The sequence below is a fragment of the Chelonia mydas genome, chromosome 7, assembly GCF_015237465.2.
Source record: "Chelonia mydas isolate rCheMyd1 chromosome 7, rCheMyd1.pri.v2, whole genome shotgun sequence".
Taxonomy (NCBI): domain Eukaryota; kingdom Metazoa; phylum Chordata; order Testudines; family Cheloniidae; genus Chelonia; species Chelonia mydas.
In genome coordinates this window covers 10842440-10869982 of record NC_057853.1, presented here as the reverse complement: position 1 = coordinate 10869982, position 27543 = coordinate 10842440, and the positions used below count along the sequence as shown (strand labels likewise).

At 46.4% G+C, this 27543-nt stretch overlaps 1 long non-coding RNA gene across 1 annotated transcript; it reads left to right on the top strand.

Moving 5' to 3' along the window:
• The first annotated feature begins 3404 nt into the window (after nt 1-3404).
• Nucleotides 3405-5166, top strand: LOC122466720. Its single transcript, XR_006292460.1, has 3 exons — nt 3405-3572; nt 4205-4353; nt 4932-5166. It is a non-coding gene; the product is annotated as an uncharacterized LOC122466720 (long non-coding RNA).
• The last annotated feature ends 22377 nt before the right edge of the window (nt 5167-27543 follow it).

Below are 27543 nucleotides of genomic sequence, written 5' to 3'. Positions count from 1 at the left end.
ATCCCCTTGTGATTTTGCTCTGCTATAATGGAGCTCGGTCTGGATCTGAACTAGGAAAGGGTAGGAGAGAAGTCCAGGAGGCCAAATTTAGGCTGACAGGTAAGAGATTAAAGTCGAGGACCTCCATGGTAGCATTCTCAGATATGCTTCCAGTTGCACGTGCCCGGCCAGAAAGACAGGCAGAACTGCAGGGTCTCAATGAATAGATGAGATGATGATGTAAGGAGGAGGGGTTTAGGTTTATTAGGCATTGCGGAACCTTTTGGGAAAGGAGGACCCTATACAGGAAGGATGGGCTCCACCTAAACCAAAGTGAAACCAGGTTGCTGGCTTGTAAAATTAAAAAGGTTGTAGAGGATTTTTTTTAACTAAGGGCTGGGGGAGGGCCGAAAGGTGTGGAGGAACACCCATTTCAGGTGGAGGCATCCCTTAGGGATGAATTCATTAAAGGGAGAACTTGATAGCCTAGTAAAAGGGATAGGAAAGAAGCTGGTAAAGTACAGGTAGGAACTAGAGAGGAACAGCCAAACAGAAGAGTCCCATGTAAATAAAACACACAAAGGTAGACCACTAGGTATTAACAAAATGTACAGTTTATATGTGAATGTTAGAAGCCTAAGTACTAAGATGGGTGCCTGACATTACATGAGGATATTGATGTAATAGGCATCACAGAAACTTGGTAGAATGATGATAAGCAATGGGACACAGTAATATCAGGGTACAAAATATATAGGAATGACAGAGTAGATTGTGATGGTGGAGGAGTGATATTGTATGTGAAATAAAGCATAGAGTCACATAAAATAAAAATCTTAAATAAATCAAACTGTACCATAGAATTTCTATGGATAAAAATTCCAGGCTTAAACAATAAGAGTATAGCAGTAGGAATATACTACCATGATGGTGACTGTGATTGTGAAATGCTCAGGGAAACTAGAGAGGTTACAAAGGCAGAAAAGGCAATAATAATAGGCGATTTCAATTATCCTCATATTGACTGGGTACATGTCACTTCAGGAAGGGATGCAGAGATAAAATTTATAGACACCGTAAATGACTGCTTCTTGGAGCAGCTTATCCTGCAACCCATAAGAGGAGAAACAATTCTTGATTTAGTCCTAACAGTGCACAGGATCTGGTTCAAAAGGTGAATGTAACTGAACTTCTCTGCAGTAGTGACCAAATTGTAATTAAATTTAACATCCATGCAGTGGGAAGAATGCCAAAGAAATCCACCACAGTAGCATTTAACTTCAAAAAGGGAAACTACACAAAAATGAGGAAGCTAGTTAAATGGAGACTAAAAGGAACAGTCACAAGGGTGAAATGCCTGCAAATTGCATGGAGTCTATTTAAAAATACCATAATAAAGGCTCAAATTAAATGTAACTACAAACAAAAAAAAACACTAAGAGGACCTATATATATATATATATATATATATATATGCCACCATGGGTAAACAACAGAGTAAAGGAGGTGGTTAGAAGCCCCCCCCCCGCCCCCCCCAAAAAAATTGGCAGTCAAATCCTAGTGAGGAAAACAGAAAGGAGCATAAACTCTGGCAAGTCTAGTGTAAACAATATAAGGTAGGTCAAGAAAGGATTTGAAGAGCAACTACTAAGGACACAAAAACTAACAGCAAAAACGTGTTTCAGTACATCAGAAGCCTGCCAAACAGTCTGTGGGGCCACTGAATGATTGAGGTGCTAAGGGAGCACTCAAGGCAGGCAAGGCTGTTGTGGAGAAGGTAAATGAATTCTTTGCATTGGTCTTCACTGCAGATCCCCACACCCGAGCCATTCTTTTGACGTGACCAATCTGAGGAACAAATTAATGAACTAAAGAGTAATAAGTCACCGGGACCCAATGGTATTCACCCAAGAGTTCTGAAGGAACTAAAATGTGAAATTGCACAACTACTAACTGTGGTATGTAACCTCTCTCTTAAATCAGCCTCTGCACCAGCTGCCTGGAGTGTAGCTAACGTGACACCTATTTTTGAAAAAGGCTCCAGAGGTGATCCTGGCAATTATAGGCCAGTTAATCTAACTTCAGTGCTCGGCAAATTGGTTGAAACTATAGTAAAGAACAGAATTATCAGACACAGAGATGAACACACTACTTTGGAGAAGAATCAACACTGCTTTTGCCTCACCAATCTATTAGAATTCCTTGAGGGGCTCAACAAGCATGTGGACAAAGGTGATCCAGTGGATATCGTGTACTTGGACTTTTAGAAAGCCTTTGACAAGATCCCTTATCAAAGGCACTTAAGCGAAGTAAGTAGTAATGGGATAGGAAGGAAGGTCCTCTCATGAATCTGGTGACTGGTTAAAAGATAAACAAAGAATAGGAATAAATGGTCAGCTCTCACAATGGAAAAAGGTTAATAGCTCCAAGGATCTGTACCGAGACCTGTGCTGTTCAACATATGCATAAATGATCTGGAAAAAGGGGTAAGCAGTGAGGTGGCAAAATTTGCAGATGACAATTACTTAAGGTAAGTTCAAAGCTGATTGTGAAGAGATATAAAGGTATCTCACTAAACCTGGTGACTGAATTTCATCTGACATTTTACATTAAGTGTAAAGCAATGCACATTGGAAAAATAATCCCAACGATACATAAAATTGTGTTCTAAATTAGCTGTTACCACTCAAGAAAGATCTTCTTGAGTCATCCTGGATAGTTCTCTGAAAACATCTGCTCAGTACACATTGACTGTCAAAAAAGCAAACAACGTTAGGCGCCATGAGGAAAGGGATAGATAATAAGACAGAAAATATCATTATGCCACTACATAAATCCAGGATACGCCCACACCTGGAATACTGCATGAAGATCTGGTCACCCCAGCTCAAATGATATAATTGGAAAAGGTGCAGAGAGGGCAACAAAAATGATTCGGGGAATGGAACAGCTTCCATATGTTCAGCTTGGAAAAGAAAAAATTAAGCGGGAATATGATTGAGGTCTATAAAACCAAGAATGGAGTGGAGAAAGAGAATTAGGGAAGTGTTATTTACCCTGTCACATAATACAAGAACTAGGGGTCACCTATTCAATTAATAGGCAGCAGGTTTAAAACAAACATAAGGAAGTATTTCTTCACACAACACACAGTCAATCTGAGTCAATCATTGCCACTGGATGTTGCGAAGGCCAAAAGGATAACTGAATTCAAAAAAGAATTAGATAGGCTCTTGGAGGATAGGTCCATCAATGTTAGCCAAGAATGGTAAGAGATGCAATCCCATGCTCTTGGTGTCCCTAAATCTCCAGCTGCCAGAAGCTGTGACGGGACAACAGGGGATGGATCACAGCAAATTGCCCATTTCTATTCATTCCCTCTGAAGCATCCAGCACTGGCCATTGTCAGAGACAGGATACTGGGCTAGATGGGCCATTGGTCTGACACAGTATAGCCATTCTTATGTTCTTATTTTATCCACAGAGCAGCAAGGAAATTCCTCAACCTGGAGGAAAGAACTTGACTTTGCTTCCAAGAGAAGGCAGGCCAGTCAGGCAAACCATCCACGATCTGCTGTCTGGCTTAGGTGGAGGTAAGCAACAATTGGTCAGAACTGGCATAAGGTATCTCCTGCCACTGGCTTCCCTCTTGCTTCTTTTGTCACAGGCAGTCAGTCTCTGAGCCACAGTGACCTGGGAGGGGGAGACAAGTGGCTTATAGGAGTTGCTAGTTGGACAGTGATGGTCAAAAGTTTATTAGAACATCCCATCAGACTATTAACAGAGAGGTCTGTTGGCTGGATAGAGGTTAAAAGAGTCCTTCAGAGCATTAAGCCCTCTGCAAAAATAGGAGCTCTCCTTAGCAGGTTGGCCACTGAGGTAGTCCATTGTGCATGGTCGTGCAAGTTTGGAGCAGTTCCTGACCAAAAAATAGTTCGATGCTTGGCCCTGAATGTTTTATTAGATGCTGTTTAGAATCATCTCATTGTTCCCTTGTACTCACCCATCTGTTGGTTGTAGCCACCCGTTGTATTCTATGACATACTTATGCTATAAGATCTTTGGGGCAGGTGGGTACAGAACCTAGCACAGTGCGGCCCTGATACTTGACTAGGCCTTCTAGGTGCTACCCCAATACGAATAATACATAATTATTATTAGTTATTGAGGGGTAAAGATGCAGAGCTCTAGGAGGAATTACTTATACTATCTCACTTTGCTACAGGACTGGCATACCCTGAGAAAACTGGCTTCTACGGGACGATCCATGGTTATGATCAAAACAACAAATGTGATGGATATTTTCTAGGGTATTGAATTCTAAGACTAATCACTGAAGGACCTAAGCACGGATTAAAAGGCCTCCCAAGATAGGTAAAGGCTCATAATGGGCCAGTTTCATAGCTGGAGTAAGTCGGCATAACCCCATTGAATTCAATGGGGCTATGCTGATTTATACCAGCTGAGGATCTAGTCCTTTGTTTTTAAATGGCTAAAGATTGCATCCCTAATTTAGCTATGCTTAGCTATAAATAAATACAAAGGCGTTTTAGCTCTGTTCCTGCATAAGCCTTGAAGTGATTCCTTTGGAGAAGGCTTAGCTCAGTCTAAACGCTGAATCTGTGAACTTCTAAGAGTCTTTCAAAGATAGTGTCAAATGTGGGCTGCCAATAAATAAGGCAGCAGCAGATGTAAAAGGCTTATGGGTCTGCCTCTGCATAGCTCGAGGGCAAATGCACTGGGTATTGATGCTCGCTGCTTATGGGATCCTGCGTCATTATTTTCTTCATGCTCCCTTGCAAAGGTTTCTTAGTTTAGGGAGGGAGGGTGGAAAAGTACAACTATACTTTTCCGATACACTTTGAACTCCGCATTAGAACTATTGAAAAATTAATTTGTGGTGCATTGGGACACTGTTTACTGTACGTTAGTATGACTGATCATTTTTGCAGTGCTATAGGTCTGTATGGTGCAAAAAAAGGTAGAAGCAGGTCCCTGGAACCAGGAGCCGGACCATGACTGAATCACCCGTGGACCTTGGAACAAAGCCAGGATGGAGCCCAAAGACTGCAAGTTCTCTGGGGCAAGGAGCATGTCTTTACTTGCGTTGTCAGGTGCTTAGCACATTAGTGGATGCATTAAACATAACAAAATCGGGATAATGCTTATGACGTTGGAGAAAACAACTGTCAGTAATAAACAGCATCTGCAGTTATCAAATGTCTCTGCTATGGGGGCTTGGCTGGTGTTTAACCCTTTACAGGCTGCAAGCCAGACAAATGCTTGGGAGATTTTGTACATACGTCCACAACACCCAGAAGGCTGATTAACCGTAACATTATTTCATTGCTTCATGTACCCAACACCATGAAGAGCACATACCCTGTATGTCTTTTAAAGCACAGACATTGCCTTATTTCTCCACTTTTATAGATATGCTCAGTAGAGCCATATCACTGGTGGTTTAAAACAAAATAGTTCAAAGTGCTAGCAGAGAAAGAGGAACTCTATGTTTTAAGACTTACTGCAAAACTTTTTCTAATCCCAGATTTAATACCTGACATCTCTGTCAGCATCAAGTCTTCTGCATAAGTAGGGAGGTGTGTACAAGGGGAGCTGAGCCGCAGATGTGTTGATGAATACAAAATGGTTATTTAGCAAACCACCAGAACTGGAGGCAAACTGATGTTAAATGGAGCAGCTGTTAGCTTTTATTTCACTCTAGCAGCTTATCAGAGATCATCTCCTCAATCAAAGGCACTTAAAAAAATCTTTGACAATCAATTCATATTCTACTGTGAGCTGGGGATAAAAGAATTACTAATAAGAGACTTCACATGATTGCCGTTGTAATTTTCTGTCTATAAGATAAGTTTAGCTCCCAATTCATAGAGCACAACACACAGGACATAAAGTTGTTGTTTTATGCAGAAAAACACAGAATAGGCTGCTAGCCCATAAAGAATTCAATTTTGTGATTCATTAAACCTTTATTCCATGTCTCTCTATCCCACCCCTCGAATACATAATTCCAGACAGACATGACTGGTAAAAGGGTGTTCCTATTTTTAGCATTGAACTATGCCTATCCAACAACAGGGGAAACGTTCAAAGCCGAAGGGAGCAGCAGGTCCAAAATACTGCGGCACCAGGGTAACAGAAACATACGCTCACAAAAACAAGTCATACAAATTGATGGCCCACTGAAGTCAACGGAAAGACCATTAATAAATAGAAGTACTTGGCTTTGTTATAGCAATCCTGACATTTTTGTCCTGCACAGCATCTTCGGAAGAAAACACCCTTTGGGCTCCCTTTGAAATCAATGGGGGTTTTGCCATTTTTTGTCAATGAGAATAGGATCTGATCCAAAGGGCCATTAGAATGTTGAAACATGATGTGTTAGGAAAACCCTACTCAGAGGAAGCTGTAGCATTTGTGCGGTGGTTGGAAGGATCTAGGACAGCAATTCCACTGAAGAAGTTTAACTTCACTTTCCTCAGAAGGACCCTGACCACAAGACTCTGAGGATTATTCAGAGTTCTTAAGAATAAGACTGTGAGCCTGATTCTCCATCGCCTTGCACCTTGTGTCATCATTTATACCAAGGCACAGTGGGTATGAAACCCTGCTGTTCCAATCTGATACCCTCTTGGCACTACCAGGCCTTATATTTGCTATTTTTACTGTTTTCAGTCTTTGGATGCAAGTCTATTGAACAGACAACAGATTCACCTGAGGAGGGCATCCCAAGTAGGAAACGCTCTTCATGTATGTCTCATTGTTTTGTGGCTGGGATGCAGTGATCTTGATGTGCTGGTTCGTCTTCCCTCCCACCCCCCAAGTTATAAAGAATTTAGTAGAAAACAGACATTTATTCCCTTGAGTCACTAGGAGCAGAGACCACCACTGACTATGGAAATACATGGATGTTATGCAGCTGAAGATGTTCGCTTTCCGAATTTCCTAGCCACCAAGGCTAAGATCCCCAAAGGTATTTAGGCACCTAACTCCCATTGATTTCAATAGGAGGTAGGTGCTTAAATACCTTTTGAAGATCTGGGCCCAAGATGCTGTCTTCAGAACAAAGAAAGAAAATAACTGGTGGTGGGCGGGAGAGGGGAAAATAACTAATTCCATGCATTTTTCTGGGGTAAACTGGGATTGTATTGGCTGAGCTCCAGTTCAATGAACCCACGGATGGCCTTACCTAACACTGCACACCAGAGGGTAATGTTATCATGAGGGTAATTAAAGTCGGGTTGACTGAACTGGGTAAGCAACAGGAACTTCATACAAGGGTGCCTGGTAGAATACAGGCTGTTCCTTTGAATCTCCTACATTCTGGTTTGTATGTGTATTACACCAGGCTAGGAAGTGTGGTGACATCTCTGTGAGTAGGGTGTTTGGGGTGGGAATATATTGGTCTGAATTGTGAACTTGCCGTAAACATCAGCCTGTATTTAATCAGCACTGATTTATTTAATCCATGTGGGTAGCAGCAAATGATTGATGGGTCATGTTTAAAAACCAACAACTCACTCATGAGCGTGTCACCCCAGGCAGCATGTTAGCTGAAAAGGCCCCAGTACGCTGCCGCCCTCGGAGTGCAAGAGGCGGAATGATGCTCCTGCTGGCTCTGAAGCTGTTTGCCAGGACCGTGGCATGTGCGGGCAGTCTTTGTGCTGCTTTCTTGGTGGTTGACAAAACCCCGCCTGCCGCTGCTTTGTTCGGGAAGAGCCCCTGCCAGCTGTGCTGCTTTCGGCCCAATCCTGCCCCCCGTTGAACTCAATGACCAAACCCTCACTGACTTCAATGGGGGCAGATTGTTCTCTTTTATCTGTATTCTGAATTTATGAGAGCACAGGTCAAGTGAAAGGTCTCAGGGCAAAGGTCAAGTGAGAGACTGAGGGGCACATTGTATGCTCATTCCACAAATAGCACGGCCTGCTTGCAGACAGGGTGTAGCTGGAGCACTGAAATTTCCCCCAAGTACGATGCTCTCACAAGCTCGAGACAGGCTAAAACGTGCTCTATTTTGAGAACATCCTGTTGCATTTAAAAGGGTGAGTCACACCATGCACCAGCCCCCCTAGCAGCCAGGATACAGGGGGCTGGATTCTCTATATGGGCTGAGCAGCATTTGGTGCAAGTTCAAAGATGGTGTGATGCATGAGGAAGAGGGGAAATAGCGTTAAGCCATCTCTTGCCTCCTCAGTTCTGGAGTTGCTGGGTTCCCAGCTGGTACTTCAAGCTAAATTCTGAAGGCCACCAGGGCCATTCCAGCAGCTGGGAACAACTGTCAGTAAGAATGCTCTACTCCACCTCCTTCTGTCTCACCGCTTCCCCCAGGCCACCATCCGGGACGGTGGTGGCAGAGGAGCCATTCTTATGTCTCTTCGTCACGCTGTGCCATTATATAAATCCCGGGTGTGCCCATGCCTTGAATACTACGTACAGTTCTGGTTTCCTCAGCTCAAAAAAGAGATATTGGGAAAGGTTCAGAGAAGGGCAACAAAAATGAGTAGGGGGAATGGAACAGTTTCCGTACGAGGAGAGATTAAAAAGACTGGGACTGTTCATCTTGGAAAAGAGATGACGGGGGCGAGGGGAATATGATAGAGGGCTATAAAATAATGAATGATAAGGAGAAAGAGAATAAAGAAGTGTTATTTACCCCTACACATAACACAAGAACCAGGGGTCACCCAATGAAATGAATAGGCAGCAGGTTTAAAACAAACAAAAGGATGCAGTGCTGCACAAAACACACACAGTTAACCTGTGGAACTCATTGCCAGGGGATGTTGTGAAGGCCAAAAGTATAATTGGGTTAAAAAAAAAATTAGATAAGTTCATGCAGGATAGGTCCATCAGTGGCTATTAGCCGAGATGACCAGGGACACAACCCCATGATCTTGGTGTCCCTAAGCCTCTGACTGCCAGGTGCTGGGTGACAGGGAATGGATCACGTGATAATTGCCCTGTTCTGTTCATTTCCTCTGGAACTGCCCATTTTCAGAAGACAGGATACTGGGCTAGATGGACCATTGGTCTGACCCAGTCCGGCCATTCTTATGTTCAAGAATTCCTCTAAATGGGGAGAGACCTCCAGTGGATGGATTCACTGGCTTTAGGGTCATTTCTTAGTGCCAGATCAGTGCAAAGCAGGCAAGTGCGCTGGAAGAGCTGATCCAGCAGTGCCAAGTCTTCCTGGCTCTCCCCTCTGATCCAGACCTCTGCACTGACCCTGATAAAGCCACAGAACTTCACAGCACCAACTTTTGGCTTCGTTCTGATGGCTATACACGAAGTGGAGCTATTTATTTCTCCTGATTTATGATTTGAATAAAACCAGCATGTTGAGATTAGTGTGGTTTAATGCTATCTAATGCATCCATCCATCTAGGAAGGTTCATATACCCCAGCCAGGAGGACCACGGTATTTGAACACTGTGAAGTATTATTTAAAGCCCTGGTAACTGGGCAAGGTCCTGTAGTGAGAGAGGACCATATGGAGGGCCAGAAGGGAAAAATAAACAAATGCAGCTGTGCAACTGCTTTTGGTTTTGAGCTTTGGACAGCTTTGTGACTTTCTTTCCCAATCCATAGCGGTTAATAGAGCACAGTGTGGCCAAGTGCTTAGAGCAGGAGATTGGGAAACTGACTGTTGGGTTATATTTCCAACTCTGCTCTTCACTCTCTTAACGCCACTGTGCCTCAGTTTACCCACTTGTAACGATGGGTAATGGAGCTAATTATATGTGCCTACGTCACTGAGGTTTTGGGGGTCTTAATTCTTTATTGTTTATGAAGTGCTTTGAGCTGCTCAGATGAAAGGTGTTACATAAGCATAAAGTACCGTTGTTGTTCTTACTTTTGTCGATCTTCTACACTGCTGTGCCTCCAGGAAGACATGAGGTCAATGTGCCAAATGACTCCAGCTGACTACAGCCCTGTACTCTTTGGTCAAATGCACTGAGATGTTAGATGGAGTGGGATCTGAGTTACTACAGAGAATTCTTTCCTGGGTGTCTGGCTGGTGAGTCTTGCCCACATGCTCAGGGTTTAGCTGATCGCCATATTTGGAGTCAGGAAGGAATTTTCCCCCAGAGCAGATTGGCAGAGGCCCTGGGGTTTTTTTTGCCTTCCTCTGCAGTGTGGAGCACGGGTCACTTGCTGGAGGATTCTCTGCACCTTGAAGTCTTTAAACTACGATTTGAGGACTTCAATAGCTCAGACATAAGTTCGGGGTTTGTTACAGGAGTTGGTGGGTGAGATTCCGTGGCCTGCGTTGTGCAGGAGGTCAGACTAGATGATCATAATGGTCCCCTCTGACCTTAAAGTCTATGATTCTACAAGCTTTGGGGAGGGGAACTGTACTTCATCCTCGGAACTAGTACGCTGCGCAGCACAGGGGCTGGTGGGATCTCTTCTGTCGATGGGAGCTGGCAGCATTACAGCTTGTAAATCTTCTCCTGGACACTAAGGACCCTTCTGCTGGAACAAATTGGAAAAGTTTTCACCTTTGAGTAACCAGCCACAGAGGGTGAAATCCTGGTCCCAATGATGTCAATGGGAGTTTTGCCCTTGACTTCAACTAGGCCAGGATTTCACCTGCAATATCTATGAATTGAGCTACCTTAAATATGGGCCCAAACCAAAATTCCATATCCTAAGACTCCCAGAACTTGGGGACAGGGCCGGCTCCAGGCACCAGTGAAGGAAGCAGGTGCCTGGGGCGGGCAATAGAAAGGGGCGGCACGTCCGGGTCTTCGGCTGCAATTCGGCGGCAGGCCCTTCAGTCCCTCTCTTCCTCTTCTGCGGCACTTCGACTACAGCTCAACCAGGCTTGTTTTTTTTGTTTTTTTTTCCTTCGCCGCTTGGAGCGGCAAAAAAGCTGGAGCCGGCCCTGCTTGGGGAAGTCTGGCCAGAGATCCAAACATCACAGCTCAGGGCCTTTTCTAAATCTACATGCGGAAACCTTATGTTAGTGCTTCTGAGGCAGCTTTATTGTTTAATTTGTAATTTTAATATATCTATTGAAATCTCCCCTCCACACACACACATATCACCTTCATTTTAATGGCATTTGTGGCTTTGCCTTAACCTCAGCTGATTTCAGTGGAAGCTCAAACAGACCCAAGATTAGCCAGTTGCAGAGGAGGTGCGAACAGAAGACTCAGTAGTTTGCTAACCCATCTCTCAGATCATATTGGGGTCTGATAGTTATTCTGCGAGCTGGAAATTAACATGTGAGTCATCAAAGAAGCAGCATGTGGGCGTGCACTAATCTTGAGGCAACAGGTGTGAGAACAATTCTATGTATACAGAGAATACATGGGCTCGTGTCTGACCTTTATCTTCCTGAGTCAGGAGAATGATAACTCACTGGCAACAGAGCCACAAGTGACTTCTCTGGGCTCTCTCCACGAGTGAAGATAAAGGTTGATTTGTATCTGAGTTCAGCCAATATGTTCCCCCTATGGACAAGAGCCACTGCTCCTGTGTTAACCAGCTGCAAAAGCAGTTCTTTTAATATTTTAAACCAAAATCGAGTTAAACAGCAGTCATTAAAAACTAGCTCCAGGTGTAAGAAGAAGTGGCGTTAACATTCAGTTCAACTGATTTCCCCCAGGTCAGCAAGTCACTTAAGCAGATGCTTAATTTTAAGCCTGTGAGTAATCCAATCCCTATTCAGGCATTTAAGCCTGTGCTTAACATCCTTGAACTTAGTGGGACTTATGCATAGTCTAAAGTGCTTTGCTGAATAGGGAATAGTATTATTCAAATCAAGTATGTGCTTAAGAGCTTTGCTGAATCGAGGCCTACAGATATTGACCTTAAATTAAATTAAAAATATTAGCTGGAAGAAAGTGAATTATTTATAGCAGAGGTATGTTACTGTCTGACAACAGGGCGGTGATGCTAACTTTAAAACAGCATGGGAGCAGTGAGGCCAAAGAATGACATAGGTCTGCATTATACATGATAGAAACCTCTCTTTAGAGCTGAATGCTTATCTAGTCTCTGCTGCAGGCAAGTTAATATTGACATGGTCTCTACCACACCATGCTTAAGGGCACTGCTTGTTTAAACAGTGCTATTTAGCATAGCAAATAATGGTATAGGTGTATCAGTGCTTGTGGGTCATAGATCTCGCCTATCTGAGGGAGGCTTGTTCCCCGTGAGTTTGGTCAGGGGCTTCTGCATCATTTGACAGGTTAAATGACTTGCCTGAGGTCACGCAGGAAGCGTGTGACAGAGTTGGGAACAGAATCCTCTCCTGACTCTCAGTGCTCGGCTCAAACCAGAAGATAATTCATTACTTGGAATTCAGCTCAGGCTCGGTGGAAGGTCTGCAAATACGCCAAGTCGTGTTAAGTGAACTTCTACTAGTGCGTGACATCAGGGCAGAAAAATGGGCCTGATCCAGAGAGGGACTGAGCACTTGCAAAGCCAATATGAGTATTGAAACTATTATTACAGTGGGACCTAAATGAGCTTGCCAGGGTCAGGGCCCTGTTGTGCTAGGCCCGTCACAAAAACACAGTGAGAGACAGTCGCCGTCCCAAAGAGCTTACTGCACAAAATAAACAAAGAGTGAGACGGAAAACAGAGGCACAGAGACTTGCCCAAGGCCCCCGATCAGATCCGTGGCGGAGTTAAGAACAGAGCTAAAGTGTCATGACTCCCAGTCCCGTGCCCTACCCAATTAAACTCATTCAGCACCTCGGGCTATCTGGAAACAGAGGCCCTGATTCAGGACTGCCTTTAACCATGTGCTTAACTTTCCTCTTCAGCTCAAGTCTCACTGATGTAAAGGTAAGCCCGTGTGTGAGTGCTTTCCTGAATCAGGGCCAGAGAGCATGCACTGCTGTGTGTCAAACAGCAGCTATTTCCCTTCGTGGGGCCACATACCCAGCTGAAAGCAGAGGTGGAAGGCAGTCGTAATCCTTAAGGTCCAAAACCTGCCTCCATTGCTCAATCCAAAGGCCCCTTGGATGCTGGGGGAAGGGGAGGGTGCGGGATCTAGTGCCAAGGAGCTGCGCTCTGACTTCAGAAGGCAAACAAGAAGAAGGTGCGTGTGTTCAGAGCAGAGCACTGCTGGGAACAGCTCTCAAGCTGCAGTTGTTACCATGGCAAATTTTGCTTGTTGACTGCACACCAAATGATAAAATAATCTGAAGTAAGTCTGTGTGGAGCAGTCACAGAGCGGCCTTGTGCAGTGCTGCTCTAAGGCCGAGGAAAAGGCTCCCAATCTTTCTGTTGTGCCTCAGACTCGCAGCCACTTGTCTGAGAAATTGGCGTTTCTTCTCCCGGCTGATTCTCTTTCACCCTGTTGGGGTTTTGGAGCCCGGGAATGGTAAAGAAAGCAAATGGTTCACGCTCCTTGGGAAGAGTTGATAGTTCTGAGCTGGGGAACTGGTGGAATCCATGTGTCCTGTGGAAAAGCAATGGGATTGTCAAATGAGTTCTTAGCCCCTTATCAAAGGTGAAGGCTGGATTAACAAGCATGGGGTGGGAGCTGGGGGCTTAGGGTATGTTTACACTGCAAAGAAAACCCCCCCGAGAGCCCAGGTCAGCTGACTTGGGTTCTCAGGAGGTGGGCTGTGGGGCTACAAATCGTGGCATAGATGTTCCTGCCCAGGCTGGAGCCCAGGCTCTGAAACCTGGCGAGGGGGCAGAGTCTCAGACCTTGGTCTCCAGTCTGATCAGGAAAGTCTACGCTGCTGCCCTGCGAGCCTACTGCGAGTTTTTCTTTGCTGTGTAGACATCCCCAAAGCTGCCTTAAATGGGCAGAATCCTCAGCAGGCATAAAGCTGATGTCGCCAGCCACCCCTCACTTCTGAGAATGGGCATATCAGGAGCATGGAAGAGGTATCTCAAGGTGGAAGGAGACATTCCTGGGTCAGTGGAACAGTCCCTACGGGACCATTCCAGCTGGCAGATGTTAGAGAAGTTCTGTGGGTCGCTCCACTAAGGCAAGGCCAGTGCTTGGAGCAGTGTGGCAGAGGATGAGTTCTAATCCTGCCCTCTGACGCTGACTCACAGCGAGACCTTGGCCAAGTGACTTTGCCTTGCTGGGCCAACGTTTCCCCAAGTGTAAAATAGGGCTAACAATACTCATCTGCCTCCCACAGGTCAAGCAAGGATTAATTGCTGTTTGTAAAGTGTTTTATAAATGCTATGCACTAGCAAATACTTTCCTACTCAATGGTAACACTCCAGTACCTATGCAGTGGGGTGTGGGGTAGAAGATGGGCCTATTTCTACAAGGGCGTGGATGATACTGCAATTCCCCATCAACAGAATCAGGAACTATGTTTTGTAAAGATGCATTTTTTTATTAAATGCTACAAAATAGAATGCTGCTCTCTGTCCATCGGTGCCCATCTATTGCACCAAACGTAGAAGAGAATTTAATAGTTCTTTTGAAAGATGTTCACAGGGAGGTCCAATTTGAAATGAAAATTTCAATGGTGTGAACAGTCCTTACTGATAGTTCTCATTCCCCTCTTGGGACCCATGTGATGAAGTGTCATCTTCTGCCTTCTCACGTACCTAAACACAACCTGGTTGAGAACATACATGCTTTCACCTCAGCCACAAAACTCCAGTGCTTTAGACTGGGGACTATATGGAGTTAGAAAAATGGAATTCATTTCTCTCTCCCTTATTAAGCTTGAGAGGTGACGGGACTTTCACAATCACTTGCATTAATGTAATGTTCCTAAATACAATGGCTTAGCCAATATTCTCCTGAAAGGTGGGCAGAATTAATGATGCAAGTTAAGGTGGAATTTGATTGCTTCCTTAGCAGAGGCACATGGCAGTAAATCCAGGACCCAAAGGGCTTAGAAATATTTCCAGCTGCCAGGAATGCTTTTGTTCAGATATTATAAAAATGTAATATTTGGATCCAGGATGTTTTGTAAACCTGGATTTAATATACCATCCTGTCTGTTTCTCTATGATCTCATAGGAGTCTGCATCTTACAGTGTGTAGAGTCCAACTCTTCCTCACTGTGGCTGAAACCATTGTAAGGGACTCTGGGGAAGGACACCTCTAACAGTTCTAACAACTCAGAACAAAATAATTAAAACAGGCCAGTTTTGAATTCTTCCTGATGGAATCAGAACTTCCTGATGTTTTGTTACTGAGCCATTGCCACATCTTTCATAGTCAAGGTTCATTTTATTTTCAGGGTACAAAAGTTCTTGGCGCAAACATTGGTGAAACAAAGTGAGAGAACTTCCTTCGTGTTTTAGAGCAACACTACCAGGGGAATTACTTCTGCAAGAGCAGAGGAAGCCCACTCATGTTGTGTTGATAGCCATCCTGTATTCTCCTCATTATGATGATTTCAATGGGTATTGTGCAAATTGTATTAATCTTATTAGGGTTCTGTACCTTTAAATTTCAGCGGTGTTCATCCTGGTGATCAGGCTACTGGGTAGCCTTTTAGTTGTAAGGTGAAATGGAGGGAGATTGCTGAACACTGAAAAGAGGTGGGGCTTTGCCATGGATATCAATGGTGTATGGTGCTGGCTGTAGATTGAGAAAGAGGCAACTTTCTCCTGGAACATGGAAGCTAAGTATTGCTTTTCCCCCTTCTTAAAGTATTTTAGTAGAATGAACATCCCTTCAAGGAGGAACAGCACGCTCAGCTTTTGAGGAATATCATGGATCCGAAACATAGGCTGGGGCCTGGAGGCAGCTTCATTCATAAGGGAGTCCAAAGAAAACCTGAATCCTCTGGTATGGACCAACTTGGCTGGACCTCTATATGTGACCAAGGTAGAAAACCCTCGCCAAGGGCTGTGGGATACACAAGCTGATGGAACAAATGCTTATTGATCAGGAGCATCAGAACCAGCAATCACTAAACTGATGGTCCCCCACTAGAAGGAATGCCTCCTGCAAGGGATACTCAGATCAAAGTGGATTTAATGAACTTGCAAAAACATTATGGGTGGAATCCTGGCCCCACTGAAGTCAGCTGTGAAACTCCCATTGACTTGAATATGACCAGGATTTCACCCTGCAGGGAAAATTTGTCTTGGTATAGAGGAAGCTTGTCTGGGTCACTCTTTCCATAAGCCTGAGGCATATGTTTATGCAATATTAGCTTTAGCTTTACCTGTGTTGAACTCTGAAATAAATAATGCAGATGGGAAGTATGCTAACGCTTTGTGGCACTGAAGTGCTGGAGATGGCTGAATAAATAAATAAAAGCTCCCCTTCTTTTGTAAGTGGCTTATATCCTTGCTTATTGAGTCTCAGGCCAGGTAACCAGAAGAAAACTGTGGGGGGAGTAGGGCAGAAAGGGGATGAGAGGACCCTGGCGCTACTGGGCACGGCAGTGAACCCAGCACCCTCTCCAAGAAATCTGCCACGCTCTGGGGGCAGGATTGCCAGCAAACTTTGGAAAGCCTGAGGTTCACTTAACGTACATTTTCTCCAGTGTGGAAGTCAAGAGGCTCATTGCCAGCCTCAAAGCCCAGTGTACATGGAAATGGAAACCAAAAGATGGGAAGGAGAGAGAATGGCTGGGCTGGCAGATGAGTGGCATTGCAAGATGGAGGGTTTCCGGTTGGCTCCCACCACTGGCAGCACCTGGGAGAACAGCGAAGACAAGGTTCTCCATTCCCAGGTGGTGAGGTGTCTAACGTTGCTCTCTAGTGGCCCCTTCTTGTCAGCTGAAGGAGCAGTCGCGACAGGTTCTGGTGAGATCTTGCGCCACTTGCGGGAGGAATAGACACGGCACTGTCTAGGGTCTTTGAGGGATAGAGTGAATAGCCATTCTTTCCATGGGTATTCCCCAGGAAGGAGGGAAATGGGAGAAAGCAGAAACAACAGGCTCTGGAGTGAAAAGGAGGGGAAGGGAAGAAGAGAGGCACATAGTGACGTATAGGCTAGAGTAGTGATACTCAGACTGAGGCTCACCATCCCGTGGATCTTTGAAGCACATGATATTAAAACAATGTGTGATTTAATTCTTAACCACTCAGGGTGCTTTTACTATGTTATTAACCAATTACGTTATCAGCGTGCGCTAAGTTATTAACTTATTTGCTGTGAGAAGAACATATATAAGAGGTAAAAAATGTATAGTACTGTAGTAAATGCAACAATGAATTCACACTACTGTGGATCTTTTGGGTAATGCTGGTCACTAATTTGTCTCCTGAACCACTGAGGTCTGAGTCTCACTGGGCTAGAGAAAAGAAGATGTGAAGAGTGGATGGGAGGAGATCTCCTGGGAAGGAATAAAGACCTGGGGATGGGCCCAAAGCCCAGTGTGGACTTAAATGCAGCTCCAGACTTCTCCAAGGTCTGGGGTTGTTCAGACCCAGAGTTTTGGTTCCAGCCCACCTCTAGAAATGTCAAGGGCTGGGGCGAGAGGGGAGGTTCAGGGAAGAGGAAAGAAAAAGAGAAAATATGCCTGTGGTTCCTGCCCTGGCTTCCTGTGAGGTGAGCTGGGCTGGAGATAGCCAGTCCTCCAACGCCGGCAGGCCAGCCAAGCCAGGGATGGCCTTCCCAGATGGAACGTGTTGAGGAGGAAATGCTTCTGCTCCCCACGGACCCTCCCAACACTGCACCCTCGCTCCTGGAAGCACTGTCAGGAAACAGTACACAGTGCTTAGGTGTGTTAGAGGAAGGGTGGTAGGAAGCAAAATAACAGGCCGTCCAAAATCACCAGCTCTGCTGGGACCATATGCACTTCGCTACACTTGTTTAGCTGCTCTCTGTGAGTCGTGCCAAAATCGAGCTCATTTAAATGAGGTCTGTGTTGTGTCCAAGGTTAAGCGATCACCCCTTTGTCACTATATCTTCTTGTGTTATGCCAGGTGTCTGAAATGTGGCCAAGTTGTTTTGGTGCTGGGTTGAGTGGCAGCTGTATTGTCACCTGGGTCACACTGCCACTGCTGGAAACGGGAAGGAACAATATACTCCCAGCTTAACAAAAAAACCAACCCAAACCAAAAAGAAAAAAAAAACAACAAGCACGCAGCTGCTTAGCAACTCTTGCATGCATGTTCCTTCTGAGCAAACGAGCAGGCATGAGCTGGGGAATAAAAAGCCTGGCGGGAGAGCAAGGAACAATGGAATCTGACAAACACTCACAAGCAAGTGTGTGTGTGTGTGTGAGTGTTAAAGTTAGTGAAATTCTGAACAAAAATTGTCCCCAATTGTCCACTGAGCTGGTTCACAAACATCCACTCTCATTAGCTGTTACTCTACAGTGTTTCCAGAAAGGCTCTAATATACCAAGGATAGATAGATTAGACAGCGGCCCAGATTCCCTTTCACAATCCGGCCCATTTGTGCTGCTCGGTAAATGCAAAGGGGGCTTTATTTGGGCTGTAAGTCACCAGCTGAGGATATCCCTGGTGGAGAGAAACTCCCAACTGGTGTAACAGGGAGTTGCATTTTGCACCTGCTACCTACCCTGCCTTTGATATAGGGTGTGTTCTGGGGAACAAGTGGGTATGGAGGTCTGCTAAACCGATCCCCCACAGGCAGGACCTTAGGACAGTAGCTTTGCCTTGTGCTGGGGCCAAGCTGGTACAGAACTGGGGAGCTGCTATCCCTAACACAGGGGAGAAGTGGGTAAAGTCCTGGGCCAATTGCTCAGATTGCAATCAGTCTTACTGATATGAGTAAGGGCTGCCTGACTAGGCTCAAAGTGCGCTAGAAATGAAGTGGGGCAGGGACTGTGTGCGTACAGGGCCTGGCACAATGGAGTTGTGCTACTTCAGTACAGATAATCAATAAGTACTCAGGGTCCACTGATATCGCCCCCCTCCCCCCGCCCCCGCAATCTCAGGGAATTAATTAGATAGCAGGCACCCAGCGCATCCTGACAGTGGCTCCCCATTCATTGCACTGGAGGAAAGGCCACACACCCCCTCCCTCCCCCCGTGCCCAGGGAGGGAGTTTCCAAGCAGCCTTTACAATTGGCATTTGATGTGTGAGTGGGGCGATTTGCCCTGTACCTGTGCACAAGAACAGCCTCAGTTCAGCCCTTCATCCCATCCACCCCGAGGTACATGAGCAGTCCACGTAATTCTGTGTAATTATCTGAATTCCTAATGAGGATACTGCTGCTGTCTCTCCAACGACAGGGATTCGCCCGTTCGCCCAATTTCCGATGAGCTGATCGTCGTTCATTGTCTGTACAGCACCAGACATGGCACTGTTCACGTTACCCATTGAATACAGCAGGCCAGATTTTCTGTTGCCTTCCGATCACTCTGGCAGCACAACCGGGCTGGAAAGCAGCTGGATCTGCCCAGCTGAGTATTCCCCCCACCCCCCCCAGCTCTGAGCAGCTCTCTGCTGGCACCGAGCTCGTGTTCCCCATTCATCTGCCTCCTCTCCCTGCTGTGCTGTCACAGAGAGAGTGGCTGGGGCATGCTGCACTCTGGCTCTCCCCAGCTGACATCCAGTCCCTCAGGGACTGTTGCCAGCTGGCACAGGTTAGCATTGCCTAAGCTGCTGTAATCAGGGCCAGGGCTGGTGCACAGCCACCCTGAGACTCAGGGATTCATGTAGTCTTCCCCCTCCTCCCTCTGCTGCGCCAATCAGAAACTTGGCTGAGCAGAGAACCTGGCCCGCTGCTCGTTTTCTCCTGCTTTACTTATTCTGCTGCTGGCGGGCAATTTGCTCAGCTCCATCCTCTTTTCTCTGATAGAGGGGCTGGGGTTGCTGTACTTGCTATGGATTTCTTCGGCTTGATGTCAGCCTGCCGCTACTGCACGCTTCCTTTGCCTGCCCCATCTCTGCCTTCCAGACAGCAGCGCAGGATCCTCTCTGGAGCAGCTTTGCTTTAGGCTCCTTGGAGGCCTGACCCTTCACCTCCGCACCCGCAATAGACAGCTCCACTCCCGTACTTACTATTCTGCAAGGGACCAGGGGCAGGAATGCTCTTTTTTTTTTTTTTTCAGCAGCACTTGATAACAAGCCCAAGAAGAGGCGCAGGGAAGGCTGGAGCACTCATGCTGAGGGGCTTCTAGCTTCCCCAAACCAGCCAGAGCACTGCCCCACTGCCAGAAAAATAAGCTGAGAACCCCAGGAGTGCAGGAGAAAAGCTCGGGGCTGGCATGTTGCTGCCTGCAGCCACAGACATGGCAGCTGCTTCAGTGGCTGGCTACTTTAAGGGCCACCGACTGGGCAGGGCGAGAAGGTGGGCACATTTCCAGGAGAATCCTGCCCGAGGCTTTACCCACAGCGGCAGAATCACTTTTGCGGTGCAGGATCTAAGGTGATGAAGCTTCTCTTCTCCTTCCCCTCCTCACCCTACCTGAGACCCATCTTTTCACACCTTACAAATCGGCCCATTGCCTCGGAGCATTCCTCCCCCCCCCCCGCAAATAGAAATAGAGAAAAGTGTTCTTTTAACACACAGACACACACACACAAAAGCCGTTTGCAGCAAGTTTCTGGGTGCAGAGTGATTAGCAGCAATTACATTCCAGCTCCCTCACATCCTTCAATTAAGCCTCTTGGTTCCACATGAAAAATCTGCTTTATTAAAAATTGCCCACACACCATTTACAACATACATCGGAATTGGGCGTGCGGTGCTCTTTTCAATTCATTCAACTCCTTTCCCACCTGAACGGGAGCAAGCGCCACTGTTTAATAAGGGTAGGCTGCCTCCCAGGAGCAAAATACACCTGTGGGCCGTGAGCAACATTTATGCCTAGGCAGGGGGCAAACGAGGGGCTAAAAATATCAGGGGACTTGTGATGATGTAACCATGATTGGGCATGTAAGAGGTGCCTGTCTGTCACATGACTCACGTGGGTGGGTTATAAAAGGAAAGGAGACGCTACCAGCGGGAAAGGGTCATGGCCGCTCTTCTCCCAGCTGGCTGAAGCTTGGAAGGCCTTGGGTGGTTCGAGTTGATTTGGTGTGGTTCTGAGCTTTGTTCTTGGAAATGAAGCAAGCCCCGAGGAAAGGGATGTCAAGTGACTTGTATCCTTCGCCACCCAATGAGTCTGCACACTGAACTTAGCGTGCAGCGTTCTTCCACGAACAAGCTCCAGCCACCTGAGACGCTAAAATGTCACTCACAGTGGATTATACAGCTTTTCCTTGTCTCTCTACTTTCTTCCACACTTTGATCAGCAGTGAAAACGCTTACAAGGGTGACACTTCAATCAGCTTCAGGCATCTGAGTTAACACCTTCCTCCCCCCTCTTCTCTCCCTCTCCCGCATCCTCCCACACAGATGGACAGAAGCAGTTAACACCACTCAGAGCTATTGTTTCAGGCTCTCTACAAACTCAAGTGCTCGTCTGCATTAGAAAAATTGCCCCAGTTGAACTAAAGTGATCCTAAAGTGGTCCTAAAGTTACGCTGATGGATGCCCATAATGGAGACAAAAACTAGTTTAATCGCTGCTTAAATAATTTCAGCTTGTGTCAGGAAAGGGCCTCTCATGTGGGTGTGATGATCAGTTTCACTGCCGCAGTTCGTGTTTCTTGTTGAACTAGGTGAGAGTTTTCCCTTTGGCCAGAACCAGTAGCCGATGTGTAGTGGGTGCAGAACATCATGGGCTGAAATCTCGAATGGATGTATTAGGGGAGGGGTTCTCAAACAGAGGGCCGTGACCCCTCAGGGGGTTGTGAAGTTATTCCTGGGCGGGTCGTGAGCTGTCAGCTTCCGCCCCCAAACCCTGCTTTGCCTCCAGCATTTATAATAGTGTTAAACATTAAAAATAAAAAAGTTTTTAATTTATTAGGGGGGTCGCCCTCAGAGGTTTACTGTGTGAAAGGGGTCACCAGTGAGACCCACTGTATTAGGGTAACCCTCATCTTTTCTATGCATGCTTTCTCCACTACTTGTCTGAAGGGGCTGGTAATGGGCAGGAGATGAAGGTCGCTGTGCCCCATTCACTTGTGACTGAAAGTTCCCACTGGAGGCTGTTTCCAGGCCTGACCGAATGATCAGCGGTTAGACCCCCAAACTCACCCCAGATAGCACTAGAGATGAGCGAATAAGCAGACCAAACCGATATAGCAGCCTCTGTGGTACTGTGCCCACGTGGAAGCTATCTTGAGCCCCAATGGGCCAGATTCATCCCTCCAGTAAATCCTTTGACTTCAGTGCACTTACCCGAGGGATGAATCTGGCCCTCTAGCATTGGTAGCCTGGGATATTAATTCAGGTCTCTGAACTAAACAGTTGTGCCCTTACTAGCTTCCTGCTGAGTTCTGCTTGTAAGGATTCTGCAGCCAAGCAAACTGGAGCCACGAGTAGCAGGAATCTGAAACATCTCCCACCCCACTTGCCACCTCCCCCGATGCTGACTGTGCATAGCTAGGCGCTTTGTCAGGCAGGCAGTGAAAAGACTGAAAGCAAGAGCTGTGCTCTGGAAGAAAGTGCATTAAGCTCTGCACATGGGGGCCTGATATGATGCAGTGGGGAACAATGGGAATGTATAATGTGCTGAAGACGGAGCTGCTGGAGCTGGGGCAGGCTGAACAAAGTAGCAGAATGATGCTTAGTAAGGGGCCTCTATAGGGGTGGGGGTGTTCCTTAACTTACACCAATGCTTTATCCACCCAGATGCTTTCCAGGAGCCCTCTGCTTGTGGCAATAAGCCATGCTGGCTACCAGAACTAAAAAGGAACTGCCCAGCTGTTCTGCAGCAAGATGAGGCTTCATTTTAAAGAATGAGATGGCATGGTAAGATCTATCTATCGCTCGACCACCTGTAGCCACCTGCAATTCCATAGCTGAATTTGAGCACTCGGCAGTGAGTCTAGCCACAGAGAGAGTGACTCGTCGCCTGCTTGTATTAATGCTTGTGTGTTTAGTTAATTATTGCTGCTACATTTGTTAAGCACTGTTGATGGGCTTGGTGCTGGACGAGACTCAAAAGGAAGACAATCGCTGCTCACGGCAACCAAGCGAGGCAGTGCCAGGCGACTATGCATGTGTGCTGTGGGGAATGCCAACCCCAAACATTTAGCATCAGGAGTCAGCCTCCAAAATCATGAGATTTAAAAAACAAACAAAAAACAAACAAACTTCGAGGCTCATTCTATTTGCCTGCTGGGTTCTGACTCTTTAAGATCCACTTGGGTCAGGAAATTAAGCTTTCCTCTTCCTCCATGGGGTCTAGAAACTTACTTCTTGTTTAACTGAAAGTTCAGAGTCTCACCTAATCACATGAATCCAAGAGCTGGGACTTTTAACAAAGTCAAATGTTGTTAGATTTGCAATAAAATCCTAACAGCTGGTAACACAAGCATCCTGCGAGCTGATGACAATGCTAGCGAGAACCACAGTTTGTTTGGAAATTGAGAACATCCCCTCCCCAATCCAGTTTCTTTAGCACGGCTTTGTAAAATCCTGTGGTTACTCTGACGGCATCCAAGTCGCTATTGCCAGAAATTGTCAGGAGCGGAGGGCTCCGTGCTTACACTTGGGGGCAGTCTCTCCAAAGAGCGCTGCTCCCTTTTGGGCGCCAGAATAAGCAGTCACATTTTCAAGAGAGCCCTTGTGAAAATCTGGCCCCGGTTGTGAGTGCTGGGCATTGAGAAATCTGCCCTCTCCTGCTTTCAAATACAGCAATGTGACTTCCACTGAAGTCAGTGGGAGTTTGTCATATGTATGTAAGGGCAGAACTCAGGGCTAAACCAGCAAAATAGTTTATTTTAGCACAGTAGAAATGGTCAAAAAAACCAAAAAAACTGTATGGGGACAGGCAAGTTTAGTGCCTCTTTGATATGCAGCAGAAGCATTCACTGAAAGTAAGAAACATTTGTCAAGCAAGACCTGCATGGCAGCACAGTAGCCTTCGCAAGGTTGATGTGATCTAGCCTGCTAATGTTTATATTAGTGTCTTTGCTGGAGGAACAGATAGCAGTGTTCCCAATTGACAATAAGCACTTTACGCTCTCACCTAGACCCATCTTTTTGTGGCTGGGGTATGGGCATGCATCCCTTCCCTACGGTAGGCCCCGTTTCCTAACGTTTGCTGTGCGTTGGTGGGGGTGTGCTTGAACGCTACGAGATGTTTAAAAGACCCAGAGCGCACTGAAGTCAATGGGAGTGTTTTAAACTGGCTTCACTGGTCTTTGGATCAGGTTCGCTGAGAATGTCTACGCTGCAGTCCGAGGTGTGACTGCAGCATGGGTAGACATACCTGAGCTAGCTTTGATCCACCTCGCTTGAATAACAACATCAGCGAAACAGCGGCAGGTTGGGCTGTACATGCTCATCCAGGACCCCCATTCTGCCCCAGACCCCACTTCCACTGCACCCCCTCCCTCAAGGCCCCACCTTGTCTCTTCCCACCCCATTCTGCCCTGGTCTCACCTCTTCCAGCCCCTGCTCCAGCCCCGTTCTGCCCCCTCCCCTGAGTGCCCCACCCTCACTTCTCCTCCTCCTTCCAGCAGCAGGCGGGAGGCGCTTGGAGGGAGGGGAGGCGCTGATTGGCGGGGACGCCGGTGGGCAGGAGGCCCTGGGGGAGACGGAGGAGCTGATTGTGGGAGGGGTTGCGAGTGGGTGCTCAGCACCCACCCTTTTTTTCCGGCGGGTGCTCCAGCCCTGGAGTACCCCCAGAGTCGGCACCCATGGTTGCACTAACCCAGAGTCCCAGGACCCTGCAGGGATGGAGGGTCATATCTTGAGTTAAGCCGAGGGTCCGAGCCCCGTTGCTTTGCAGTGTAGATGCAGCCCCACTAGAGTTGGGTCCTGGGAGCCAGCTGGAAGTATCCCACAATTCCATGGCACAACTTCCTTAGACCTCTCTGTCCCAACAATCTGCAATCCACTCTATTGAAAACAGAAGCCACCCTCCCTCTTCATGAATGGCAGCAGCTCAGGTCAGCGTTAACCCATTCTCTTCTGATCACGGATCTGCAAGCACGCTGTCAGAGCGCCTCCTGGGTTTGCAATGGAGAGCGAACGGATCAAACCTTTTGCAAAGCAAGCTGCTTCCAACTTCCTGTAACGTGCAGGGTGAGCAGTAAAGTTTTCCCACAGTGCACCACAGCCCCAGGGACAGAGCAGCCACATTTTTGCGGGGGTGGAGGGAGACACTAGGGATTCTGGGATATGGCTACTTTGACTCGGGACTGCGCACTGCAGTGTGGACACCAGAGCCCTAATTTCGAGCATGGGTAAAAGAAGGGTTAACACACAATGTAGATGCTCAAGCCCAGGGTTCCCTAACATGGGTCAGCTGACTCGAGTCACACTAACCCTGGGCTTACATTGCAGTGTAGACGTATTCTAACCGTTCAGAGACATTTTACTCCATTGGGAAGAAGGGCCCTATTCTGCATGCTTTATTCAGGCAAAAGACCCACGGACCATGAGGCGAACCTTCCAATCTGGGTGCATTTTGTACACTGTATGGACTGTCTGTTTGGGCACCTCCGTGCCCCCATGGAAAGTGTACCCACCTCTCCATTGTATTGGCTCAGAAGCACCAGCAAAGGGCCTGACCCAGCTCCCATTCCCGTCAGCAGGAGATTTTCCATCCATCTGAGTGAAGTGTAATCCTGATGCTGAGCCCTTCCGGGCTCGTTTCATCACCATGGGGCTTTACAGATCCTGGGCCAGGCACTCCAGAGGGGCACAGGGTTGCAGTGGCCCATCACGTCTCCCACTGCAGAGGCAACAGAAGACTGGTTGTGTGCTGCCCATCACCATTCCCAGGGTGACCTCGGCATAAGAAGGTCCCAAGGGCAGACCAGATCACCCCATTGGATTCAATGGGGTGACCTGGTGGCCGGACCAGTGGTGGGAAGGGGAGTGGCTGAAGCACTCTGTGCTCTGGCAATTGCCAAATCTACTGCAGTCTGTAGGCAGCAGGGGGAAGCTACAGTCTGTTAGAGCAGCCGTTGGGGCTGCTCTAATTTAGGTAGAGGCTAGAGTGAACCCAAATCTAGGAGGAACAAAAGTGATTTCAAGCCGCCTCTTCCCTCCCATCCCCTGGGCTGTGCCTTCAGAGAAGCACAGCATGGAACCTGGTCCCAACCCCAATGTGAGGCAGATGTACAAAGATTAGTGAACTTGTCCAGAAGGACAAACTGAGCCACAGGGTTAGTCTAAGGTCCAAACAGTGTCAGAGCTGGAATTAACCCCCTGGAGCTGCTGGGGCCCAGGCATGGGCTCTGTCCACTAGGCCATGCTCTTTTTCCTCTTTGCTTTTTGTTGCTTGGCTGAACTTAATTTAGACAGACGTTTGATCTTACTGAGAGGCTTCCACAGTGCTATATAATTTATGGCTCTGCAGTCCTCCTTATGAGGTAGGAATGTTTGAATGACTTTTCTTTAGAGCCCTTTTAAAATCCTGTACACACGCTATTCCCCTTCAGCAAATGATGGTTTGACAGGGTTTTGCTGATGCACTAATTGGGAATGTTCACACCGAAATCCTTAGCTGAAATATGTTATAGGATTCAGGCTCAAGAAGTACAGGTCCACCATGGACAATGGATTCTTTAAGAATAATTTTTCACCCCTAAATAATGACGTTTTCCATCATGTTACATCCATTAGCTATAGCTTGGCAGTTGCATCCATCATAATATGCTATTTCAGAGAAAGAAATGAGTGTATTTTTCTCTCTAAGAACCAAGGCAAAATATCTAGCTAGTGAACAGTTGAGCAGGCTGTATAAAATATTACCCTAATGTTTAGTTAAACTTGGACAGTGAACATACAGTACCGATTAGACAGTTTACTTTCTTTAAAATAACCTTGTATTCAAAGACCTAACTGGATTCCAAGTTACTCCACATTAAATTCACTTTTAAAAAATACAGGTAACTTTCAAACAGTGTTAAAGGATTTTGTGGCTCTTCCAAAACCACCCTTGATCGGTGTATAGCTTCTCTCAGCAGTAAAAGCTTTTCTCAGTGATCTCTGTATGGATGGTGCCTACTTTGCACTTGCAGTTGTTTCTTTAGCTTTTTTACAGCATTTTAGTTAATTATCCTAAATCCTTATTTTTTCATTCTGTTTTAACTGTTTTCACCTTGTAGCTACAGGATTGGGAATCCTGATACTGTAATTCAGACAGAAAAGTGATCAAAATCCACCACCCAATATACATGCACAATTCTTATGGTTTTCAATAGGGGATGAATAGACAGTGCAGTTCCTCCAGCATCATTTCTGCATTGCATTGGGATGGGACTGTGGTGCTCTGGAGGAATTAGCAAAGGTTGGTTGAGTTGTTGTGATCCCAGCTCTCCGGAGCAAGTCACTTGACACCTGTCTCAATCTCTCCATCTGTTAAAATGGTGATAATGTAACTTAACCTACACCTCACAGGATTGTTGTGAAGATTAGCAAGTAGTTTTCACAGCATTTTGAGCATGTAAAGCAATACAGAAATACTAAAAGGTTGTTTACACTTAAAATGCTATAGCGGTTACTGGAGCACTTCTATGTAGACACTATACATGCCAATGGGAGGGAGTCTCTCAGCGGTGTAAGTAATCCACCTCCCCAAGAGGCAGTAGCTAGGCTGACAGAAGAATTTTTCCATTTTAGTGCTGTCTGCACAGGGATTTAGGGCGTCT